The 11,185-nt window shown below is 46.4% G+C and overlaps 1 protein-coding gene across 1 annotated transcript in view; it reads right to left on the reverse strand.

Annotated features, from left to right (window-relative positions):
• Positions 1-6,292, reverse strand: part of LRRC32 (leucine rich repeat containing 32) — a 159,450-nt gene extending 153,158 nt beyond the window's left edge. Inside the window, exon 1 of the mRNA XM_053385439.1 lies at positions 6,251-6,292. The gene's annotated coding sequence lies outside the window, so the exon portion shown is untranslated. The remainder of the gene's footprint in view (positions 1-6,250) is intronic.
• Between the last annotated feature and the right edge of the window lie 4,893 nt (positions 6,293-11,185).

Raw genomic sequence — 11,185 nt, forward strand, 5'->3', positions numbered from 1 at the left:
GCTTGGCTTCCAGACCTCTTTGATCATCTTGGTCACCCTCCTCTGCACGTGTTCCAGCTTGTCAATTTCCTTCTTAAATTGTAGTGCCCAGAATTGGACACAGTATTCCAGGTGTGGTCTGACCAAGACAGAATAGAGTGGGTCTATTACTTCCCCTGATCTGGACACCAGACTTCTGTTGATGCAGCCTAGAATAGCATTTGCTTTTTTTGCTGCTGCGTCACACTGTTGCCTCATGTTAAGCTTGTGGTCCGCTAAGACCCCAAATCCTTTTCACACATACTTCTGTGAAGCCAGGGGTCTCCCATCTTGTATTTGTGCAGCTGTTTCTTCCTGCTTAAGTGTAAAACCTTACACTTGTCCCTACTGAAATTCCACAACAAACAGAGGGCAAACAGAAGGCTGTTGTGTACTTTTATTTGGTTGCTCAGGGTGTAAATGGGACAGGATGGAGGGGCTGGGAACTGGAACCAAAACACTCCACGCTGCAACTTTTTGCTGCAGATGCCCTGCTTGTAGATGACAATTCATTTTTTTGCTTAAATCGTTTTTATTAACTTTCCAATAAAAAACATCCAATTAACATATCAAATCATAATCCAAAAAATAAAAAACTAAAATAAAAAAGATCAAATTATCTTCCAAATTATAATTACAGTGGTACCTCAGGTTACATACGCTTCAGGTTACATACGCTTCAGGTTACAGAAATAGTGCTTCAGGTTAAAAACCTTGCTTCAGGATGAGAACAGAAATCGTGCTCCGGCGGCGCAGCAGCAGCAGGAGGCCCCATTAGCTAAAGTGGTGCTTCAGGTTATGAACAGTTTCAGGTTAAGTACAGACCTCCGGAACGAATTAAGTGCTTAACCTGAGGTACCACTGTATTAATTTTTGGGGTGTCTCATAGTCTGGACCTTGAAGCATATCTCCAAATCTCAATCCTGCCTCTCGTCGTAGATGAAAATTCATGAAGCATTTGATGTGCATGCTAGGTGCCGTTAACAGAATATTTGTTCAATATGCACAGGATCACAATATTTTTTTTTATAAAAAAGCACAAGACCAAAAAAAGGAGGAGAAAGAGAGGCCTTCACAAACAGTGGCGAAAGGTAACAGAAAAGGACCGACAATAAACTAGGGAAGGCATTTTCGAAAGCCATCAAGAATGGCGGCGCAAAATGAGAAAAGGTGTCATTTTCATTTCTGCTGTTGTCCCCCTTCCTTTCAGCGTTTTCCCAAAGTGTTTGCAATTAGGAAAGTGCGTTGCGACAGAAGAGGAAGCTACCCGCTGCGGAGAGCTCTCTATACCCCTTCCTGGGTTTTTATTGTCTGAGTCAGCTTCTTCATTCCAGCTGCAAGCTTTTATTATTCCAAGAATTATTGTCCTTTGGCTCAGGCTCCTTGCGGGCTCAGGGGGGGAACAGAGACTCTGAAGTCTGCCATGCAGATGGAGTCCAGCCCAGGGGCTGAAAAGCACCGTTTGAACCAGATCTTTATGAATTTAGTTTCGAAGGGTGGGGCGGAAAACAAAAGAGGAGCTGCGCTTCTATTCTGTTTGCAACTCATTGCGTTAAAAAATATGTAAGAGGAAGGCGACTTATGCTGAGTCAGCGGAGGCTGGCAAAGCAGGTCTGACTCAGCATAAGACGCCTTCCTCTTACATGTTTTTTAGTCAGACCTAAAAAGCAGAGACATCACCTTGCCAACAAAGGTCCGTATAGTTAAAGCTCTGGTTTTCCCAGTAGTGACGTATGGAAGTGAGAGCTGGACCATAAAGAAGGCTGAAAGCCAAAGAATTGATGCTTTTGAATTATGGTGCTGGAGGAGACTCTTGAGAGTCCCATGGACTGCAAGAAGATCAAACCTCTCCATTCTGAAGGAAATCAGCCCTGAGTGCACACTGGAAGGACAGATCCTGAAGCTGAGGCTCCAATACTTTGGCCACCTCATGAGAAGATCAGACTCCCTGGAAAAGACCCTGATGTTGGGAAAGATGGAGGGCACAAGGAGAAGGGGATGACAGAGGACGAGATGGTTGGACAGTGTTCTCGAAGCTACCAGCATGAGTTTGACCAAACTGTGGGAGGCAGTGGAAGACGTGAGAGCCTGCTCTGGTCCATGGGGCGTGCTCTGCGCCATGGGTCACGAAAAGACGGACACGACTAAACAACTAAACAACAACAACAACTTCGCCAGCCTCTGCCAACCTGCTAGGCCTCTCAGATGTTTGCACAACAACCCTCCATTCATCCCAAGCGGTAGTCATAGATGTGCTGGGCCCGGGGGTAACCCAAGAACCGTGGTCCAGGTCCAGTCCAGAATCCAAAGGTTCTGCTGGGAGTCAGTCCGACAGGGTCAAGGCAGGACACGAGGCAGGAAACCAGGCAAGGACAGGCACAGGGTCTCAGGCAGGATCTAGCATACAGCAATGTTGCTCCCGCAACCTGGGGCAGGGTCCGCTAGCCTTTTATCTTTGTCAGGGTAGCGGCCGGTCCTGATCCCCCGGCGACTGACCTCCCTGTTTCGCCCAAAGGTGAGCACTCCTCCTGCGAGTACTCAGGTCTCTCCTTCTCTCAGACCTTAGTCTCTGCAGCTCGGGAGATGTCGGTGGGTTACTAGACCCAGGGGCCGCCTCAGCCTCCCCTGACCCAACCGGTAGTGGAGCAGCTGTAAGTGATGGCCCAGCTGGAGGCAACGAGGTCATTCCCGCATCTGGAGCCAGGGCAGGCTAAGGCCCCAGCTGGTGTTTGTTGCAGGGGAACCTGTGCAGACTGGGACTCTTCAGGATCAGGCCCCAGACTTGGTTCAGGTGGTGCCTGAGGCAAAGGATCCGGTGCGGACTGAGACTCCTCTGGTTCCAAGTGTGAGCCCAAGTCCCAGACCATCACAATAGAGAACTGTTGTCCAAAACATCTGGAGGGTGTCAGGTTGGTGTCAAGTCTGGTCTACGTGTCCTGGCAGCAGTTTTCTGGGGCTTCAGGTAAGGAACATCCCCAGTCCTTACCTGGAGATGCCTGGGACTGGAACTGAGACCTTCTGCTTGCGAGAAAGATGCTCGGCCTCTGAGCTACAGCCCTTTGCCAGCATCAGGAGTAAGCCGATTTGTTAGGGGGTGCAAAGGGGAAGGAGAGGTGGAAACTCCCATTGTGCTAGCAGGACTCCTTTTGCACCTACTCATTTGGATTGCAGGGGGTTGGACCAGATGATGCTTTGGGTCCTTCCCATGTCTACATATGTGGAAGGAGAGAGAGGGGGGGATTTGCATCCAAAATCCCCCATTACTGCATAATATTTCTCTGCTACTTAGTGTGGCAATTGTCAGGAGTCCAGGTTCCCAGCTTGATAACACAGTAAGCGTAGGTAATTAAAAAGGAGGATTTATTGCAAAAACAAACAGATAGCTCCGGACGGCTCTAACAAAGCCTCCGGCACCATACTCAAGATGACCCTTCTGAAGACTCCTTCCAACGTTGGCAGAAGATATTGAACTTACGACCCTTACGTCTCGTTTTGCTTCCTGTCTAACAGCCGTCCTATTGCTCCAACTCTTAGGACTTAGTGAATCAGCTCCAACCTCTTCTTGTTCAGAGGAGCTGTCTCTGAGTTTGTTCGTGCCATTTTGTGCTTCCTGTGAGCTTTGGCTGTGTTCCAGCCTGCTCTCAGCCACTGCCTTATATATTTTTTTTTAAGTGATATTTATTCCAATTTAACAAATACAGGAAAAAGAAATACAAACAATAAAAAGATTACAATACAAAAGAAACCATCAATTAGAAAAACATTTTACAAACAAAAACATTTAAAAAGAAAAAGAAAAAACCCCTATTTTCATATCCTTATCTTTCATTTGCTTATTTCCTTGACTTCCTCACACCTCCCTTTTTGTATTCTAGTTCAATTAGTTGTTTCAGCAAGTCCTTTCCCTCTTTCTCGAAATTAATTCCATAATTCATCTTAACACAATTTAACTTTAAATTTTACACCTTTACCTATAGTCAATCTATTCTTACTTAATTCTTAATAACATTTCAACTAAAACCAATTAAGTTCAATCCAACATCATTCTAACATTCATTAACTTTGCAATATTTCTGTAAGTAGTCTTTAAATTTCTTCCAATCTTCTTCCACCGACTCTTCTCCCTGGTCTCGGATTCTGCCAGTCATCTCCGCCAATTCCATATAGTCCATCACCTTCATCTGCCATTCTTCCAGGGTGGGTAGGTCTTGTGTCTTCCAATACTTTGCAATAAGTATTCTTGCTGCTGTTGTAGCATACATAAAGAAAGTTCTATCCTTCTTTGACACCAATTGGCCAACAATGCCCAGGAGAAAGGCCTCTGGTTTCTTCAGAAAAGTATACTTAAATACCTTTTTCATTTCATTATATATCATCTCCCAGAAAGCCTTAATCCTTGGGCACGTCCACCAAAGGTGAAAGAATGTACCTTCACATTTCCAACACTTATTATCGGGCAAATGATAGATTTTTGCAAGCTTGACTGGTGTCATGTACCACCTGTATATCATTTTCATAATATTCTCTCTTAAGGCATTACATGCCGTAAACTTCATACCTGTGGTCCATAACTTTTCCCAGTCAGTCATCATAATGTTATGTCCTACATCTTGTGCCCATTTAATCATAGCAGATTTCACCATTTCATCCTGAGTATTCCATTCCAACAGCAGATTATACATTCTTCAGCCACTGCCTTATCAACCTGCCCATCAAGGTCAGGAAGAGCCGAAGTCTGCAGCTGCCGGCTCTCCCCTGCCTGACTAACATCTAAGCCTCTCTGTTCCTGGCTGCTTTCTGCCATTGGCTGCAAACCTTTGCTTGGAGCTGACTCATTCCTGACAGGAATGTTGTAGATATTAGGAGAGGATGTATTGATTTAATAGTATCCTTCCTAACTTACGCTTGTGAGTCAGCAGCCGAGCGACACTCCCCAATATATAGCAGGGAGCTAGTTGGTAGTTTCGTTTGCATCTCTTTACTTAAGCAATCCAATCTGGCTTTGTTCAGATATTCCTGGTAAGACCCTTTTTATCCCACCTAAAAAGAATAAAGACACAAAAAACCTCTTTTAAAAGTAACTAGAAGTTTACTCACATTCAGTTCACAGTGGATCCCTGAAGGCAGGCTTTAGCTTGTAGTTACAGATACAGTGTGGCTTACATCCTTGCAAGGATGGGCCCATGTGCTGATGGCAGAGAATAAAAGGCATCAAAAGAGGAAGGTGGTTGAGTGACTGGACCTTTTGTGGGGTCTCCCAAGGTCATGCCCACCTACGTTTCTGAGCACAATTCAAAGTGTTGGCGGGGACCTTTAAAGCCCTAAACGGCCTCGGCCCAGTAGACCTGAAGGAGCTTCTCCACCCCCATCGTTCAGCCCGGACACTGAGGTCCAGCGCCGAGGCCCTTCTGGCAGTTCCCTCAGTGTGAGAAGCCAAGTTACAGGGAACCAGGCAGAGGGCCTTCTCGGTGGTGGCGCCCGCCCTGTGGAACGCCCTCCCATCAGATGTCAAGGAGATAAACAACTACCTGACTTTTAGAAGACATCTGAAGGCAGCCCTGTTCAGGGAAGTTTTTAATGTGTGACATTTTAATGTATTTTTAATCTTTGTTGGAAGCCGCCCAGAGTGGCTGGGGAAACCCAGCCAGATGGGTGGGGTACAAATAATAAATTATTATTATTATTATTACTATTACTACTACTACTACTATTAATATTATATACCTGGTCACATGCAGGGGGAGGATACTCCAGACCAGGTGTAACAGGAAGTTCAACTGGCTGGATCAACATGCCCCTGTCTGTGTCCACTCTAGGCAAATGAGGAATGTTGTATTTGACTGCTCCACTGGATTACATCCCACACTTAGTAATCCTGAAATATCTCTGAGGTGCCTGAATGGAATCCACCCTTCCCACCACATGAACACAGTTGGCTGACTTATATAGACGAATACATGAATCTGAGATGGAGGGGAAAAAATTCCACAGTTTCCGGCTCCGCTGTGGCACAGCACATGTTAAGCACATCCCAAATATTGATTCAGCAATTGTTGACAAAGGTAAATGTTGAACTTCGCCCTGACGGATGCCTAATATTTACACAGAAGTATTGTTACACAAAATGCATGGTTTTAATAACAATTCGTTACTATATAATAATGAAGAAGAAGAATGCACAAAATGGAGCATGTTCGGTTTCTGATAAAAGTTGACAAACTGGAACACTTACTTCCGGGTTTGCAGTGTTTGGGTTCCAAGTTGTTTGAGTACCAAGGCATTTGAGAACCAAGGTACCACTGTATATACAACCTGAGCATAGGATGGAGGAGCTCACAGCATTAATATCCCGACAGATCTGACTTCTCCATTACAGTGGTACCTCGGGTTACAGACGCTTCAGGTTACAGACGCTTCAGGTTACAGACTCCGCTAACCCAGAAATAGTACCTCGGGTTAAGAACTTTGCTTCAGGATGAGAACAGAAATTGTGTGGTGGCAGCAGGAGGCCCCATTAGCTAAAGTGGTACCTCAGGTTAAGAACAGTTTCAGGTTAAAAACGGACCTCCAGAACGAATTAAGTTCTTAACCCGAGGTACCACTGTAATCACAGATTTGGATCCAGCACAGGGCAAGCATGTCTCTGTCTCTCCAGCTGCCGGTTAGTGTATACAATGCTGAGCTGGGTAGACCCACTGGTCTGGCTCAATATAAAGCACCTTCCTATGAGAGCCAGTGTGGTGTAGTGGTTAAGAGCGGTAGATTCGTAATCTGGTGAACCGGGTTCGCTTCCCTGTTCCTCCACATGCAGCTGCTGGGTGACCTTGGGCCAGTCACACTTCTCTGAAGTCTCTCAGCCTCACTCACCTCACAGAGTGTTTGTTTTGGGGGAGGAAGGGAAAGGAGAATGTTAGCCACTTTGAGACTCCTTAGGGTAGTGATAAAGCAGGATATCAAATCCAAACTCCTCCTCCTCCTCCTCCCTTCTTCTTCTTCTTCTTCTTCTTCTTCTTCTTCTTCTTCTTCTTCTTCTTCTTCTTCTATGTTGCCAGTCCTGGGGTACAGTTCAAGGCTCAGAGAGACCCAGATTCTATAATCCGGTCCAGCTGAGGTCCAGCGCAGAGGGCCTTCTGGCGGTTCCCTCACTGCGAGAAGCCAAATTACAGGGAACCAGGCAGAGGGCCTTCTCGGTAGTGGCACCTGCCCTGTGGAACACCCTCCCAACAGATGTCAAAGAGAACAACAACTACCAGACTTTTTGAAGACATCTGAAGGCAGCCCTGTTTAGGGAAGCTTTTAATGTTTGATGCATTACTGTATTTTAATATTTTGTTGGATGCCGCCCAGAGTGGCTGGGGAAACCCAGCCAGATGGGCGGGGTATATATATTAAATTATTAATTATTATTATTATTAAACCATCTCCTTCCTTCAAGAGTCAACATTTGTAAAGGCTGCAAAACTGCACAGCAATGGTGGCAAAGGGGGAGGGAAGCTGTCATCCACCTCTCTCGCTTCGCAGATTGCGCTTGGCAAGCAGAAGTGTATACACAGCAAATACTTTCCTAAAGATTTCCCCCTTTGCCTGGTCCCTTATGTAATCTTGGTTCATCCATCCTTGGCTCCAAACACACATAAGGGAAGTCGCAGTGACTCACCCTCGGGGTTTTGCGTTGCCAGATTCTTTTCCTGTTTGCAGCTGGAATTGGAATTGCATATGCCTTATTATTCGTCCAAACCAAACCACTGGCCTGAATGGCAGAAAACCAGCTCGTCTCCCTTTCTGGGCCGGCCAGTGTATAATCCTGATGCAGACCTTCTAAATCTAGGCGCAACCAATCTCGCAAAGGCATGGAGCAGATGGGATCATGGCTGCTGGCCTCGCCCATGGTGACTGCATTTGTTCAGACCTTCCTGAGCCTGCATGCAAACCAACCTCTCCTCTCCCTTTTCATACCTCTTCTGGTTCTGGGAGTGTCAGGGGCTGGTCTGGATTGTAAGATGGGGAATGCAATTTCAGGGAGATCAGCTCCTAACAGAAAATGAGGGGGGAAATTGGGATGGGGGGCCCTGCTTCCAGCTTTTCCAGAAGCAGAGAGACAGGCAGACACAGAAGCTGCACAGTTGAGAGAGGAGCTGTCCAGCTATTAGATAGTAGCTAAGCAACCAGCAGGGAGGGAGCAGCTGGGCGATACATCAATCGAGAGTGGGAGAGGCACCTCCTCCCTCCTCCTGAACTTGGAGGTCCGAGTGTGTCAGAGAACAGGGAGGAAGGGACTTCCCATTGGCACGCTTCTTGCTGCGGAAGTGAGGAGGAGTCAGAGTTGTCTTCTTTGGTGATCACTCGTAGCTGAATAAGATTGTCTTCCATCAACACGGTTTTAACAATGAGTCCGTAAGTGACTGTGGAGGCCAATTCTGGATCCACACGTCCTTCCACAGTGGGGACATAGGTTTCCAGGCAGGAGTTGATCACAGTGTGGATTTGCCAAGCGTGCCTTCCTCTTAGCACATTTCTCCCTTGCGTCCTGAGTTTGAGCATCTTCAAAACCCAAACACCTTTGGTAAAGGCTGTTCTCCAACTGGAGCGCTCACAGGCCAGTGTTTCCCAGTTGTCAGTGTTTATACTACCATGTTTATGCCTATTTGTGCTTGCAATGAAGCAAGGGTTTTCTGATAAACAACAGACCAATAGAGTTCAAGGAAAATCACCTTTATTTCATAACTGCAGTTATGGTCCCCAGTCCAGACGGACTGAGGCCATGTGTGCAGCTCAGCCCAGGCTTTTATACATTTCGAAAGGGACACCCACATGATATAAGAGCATTTAGAACCATCTCTCTTATGATACCAGATGAGAACAGGTCAAGAAGGTCATTACAGCATGCAAGCATGTAGTGCCAATTTCTTACATGGCTTTCCATTCTTCCCTTAGATCAGCGGTTCTCAACCTGTGGGTCCCCAGATGTTGTTGGACTACAACTCCCATCATCCCTGAGCTCTGGCCTTGCTAGCTAGAGGTGATGGGAGTTGTAGTTCAACAACATCTGGGGACCCACAGGTAGAGAAAGGCTGCCATAGATCTCTTGCCAAAGATAACAATTGGCCAGCTTCCCAGCTTTTCTGGGTTACCCTTAGCATGCAAGCATCTCTAGCTACGCTTAGCATGCAAGCATCTTGAATCACACTGACCTAACTCTGACCTGGGACGCGGTTGGCGCAGTGGGTTAAACCACAGAGCCTAGGACTTGCTGATCAGAAGGTTGGCGGTTCGAATCCCCGTGACGGGGGGAGCTCCCATTGCTCAGTCCCTGCCCCTGCCAACCTAGCAGTTTGAAAGCACATCAAAGTGCAAGTAGATAAATAGGTACTGCTCCGGTGGGAAGGTAAACGGTGTTTCCGTGCGCTGCTCTGGTTCGCCAGAAGCAGCTTAGTCATGCTAGCCACATGACCCTCGGCCAATAAAGCGAGATGAGCGCCGCAACCCCAGAGTCGGCCACGACTGGACCCAACGGTCAGGGGTCCCTTTACCTTTAACTCTGACCTAGCTTGCATGGATTCAATCACTCACTATTCATTCCTTACAAGTTTCTAACCTGGGTCAGCTTTACCTGTGAGCGAACAGCAAATTACTGCAGAGGGAACGTTTCCCTTTGTTTTCAAGCTTAGGTACATCTGTAAACTTGGTTATTTTCTACTCAGTTTTATGGTTCAAAATAAATTTGATTTGGCTCTTCTTTCAGCAACATAACGCTGTAATAAAAGGACTACAAATCTCCCAAATGCCCGTTAATTCTTATTGGTGAGCTACCAGAAGGGAGAGGGGAATCTCTGTACTTGACAGGGAGACAAGTGGGGGGGGGCAACTTTTCACAGCAGGAGGGGGAAGACACCTAGGACTCTTCACCATATAACACCGGTCTTGAGACCATATAACACCGGTCTTGAAAGACCTACATTGGCTCCCAGTACGTTTCCGAGCACAATTCAAAGTGTTGGTGCTGACCTTTAAAGCCCTAAACGGCCTCGGTCCAGTATACCTGAAGGAGTGTCTCCACCCTCATCATTCAGCCCGGACGCTGAGGTCCAGCGCCGAGGGCCTTCTGGCGGTTCCCTCATTGCGAGAAGCAAAGCTACAGGGAACCAGGCAGAGGGCCTTCTCGGTAGTGGCGCCCGCCCTGTGGAACGCCCTTCCAGCAGATGTCAAAGAGATAAACAACTACCTGACATTCAGAAGACATCTTAAGGCAGCCCTGTTCAGGGAAGTTTTTAACGTGTGATATTTTACTGTATTTTTGGTTTTTATGGAAGCCGCCCAGAGTGGCTGGGGAGGCCCAGCCAGATGGGCGGGGTATAAATAATAAATTATTATTATTATTATTATTATTATTATTATTATTATTATTATTCACCCAACCTGACTCATCTCTTGGCCTCCCTCATCCCACACTCCTGCTTCAGTTTCTGCCTCCAATTCTGGACTTTTCTGTGCCACAGACTCCTGCTGTTGCCAGGGCTGGAGTCAAACGCACATCAGCAAAAAAGGAAGCAGATCTCCATTGTCAGTGAAGTTAACTCTTTATTCAAGGAAACAGACAGACAACGCGGCCTAGTGGTCTCAGCAATACTTCCCAGTAAGTGTTGCCCCTGTCAAAAAAGATCCCTACATCCTTCAAAACCAAACAACTTCAGATCCAGTTTTCAGGCACACCTGAAACACTGTACAGGCGCAGCTTCAAACTTTGATGTAGCGTAGACCTACAGAATTTCTGCAAAGGGATCTTTTAGGCTCAGATTGAAAGAAGTTAAAATTTCGCCGCTCTTGCCTTCGGTATCTGGACAGAGTGCATTATGGGAAACCAATGGCTGCCACCTCTGTGACAAACTGGCATCACAACTGAAAGTGAAAGAAGTCTTTTTTGTATTCAGCAGGATCGGTGATTGAAATTCCACTGAGAAGAACGGAAGGTTTTGATGTGCAAGAAAAGGAACTCTTTCTCTGATGAAAACATCATTTTTTAACAGACAAGAGAAGTTATCGGAACGCTTCTTAACAGGCTCTCAAATTTATGGCCTGAGTGGAAGAATTGCAGTGTCAGGCTTTATGGCCTGTGCTATGGATTTTATAGCTGGCAGGGAGTGTTATGATAATACCATCTGACCTCCTG

Source organism: Podarcis raffonei, chromosome 4 (assembly GCF_027172205.1).
Source record: "Podarcis raffonei isolate rPodRaf1 chromosome 4, rPodRaf1.pri, whole genome shotgun sequence".
NCBI lineage: Eukaryota > Metazoa > Chordata > Lepidosauria > Squamata > Lacertidae > Podarcis > Podarcis raffonei.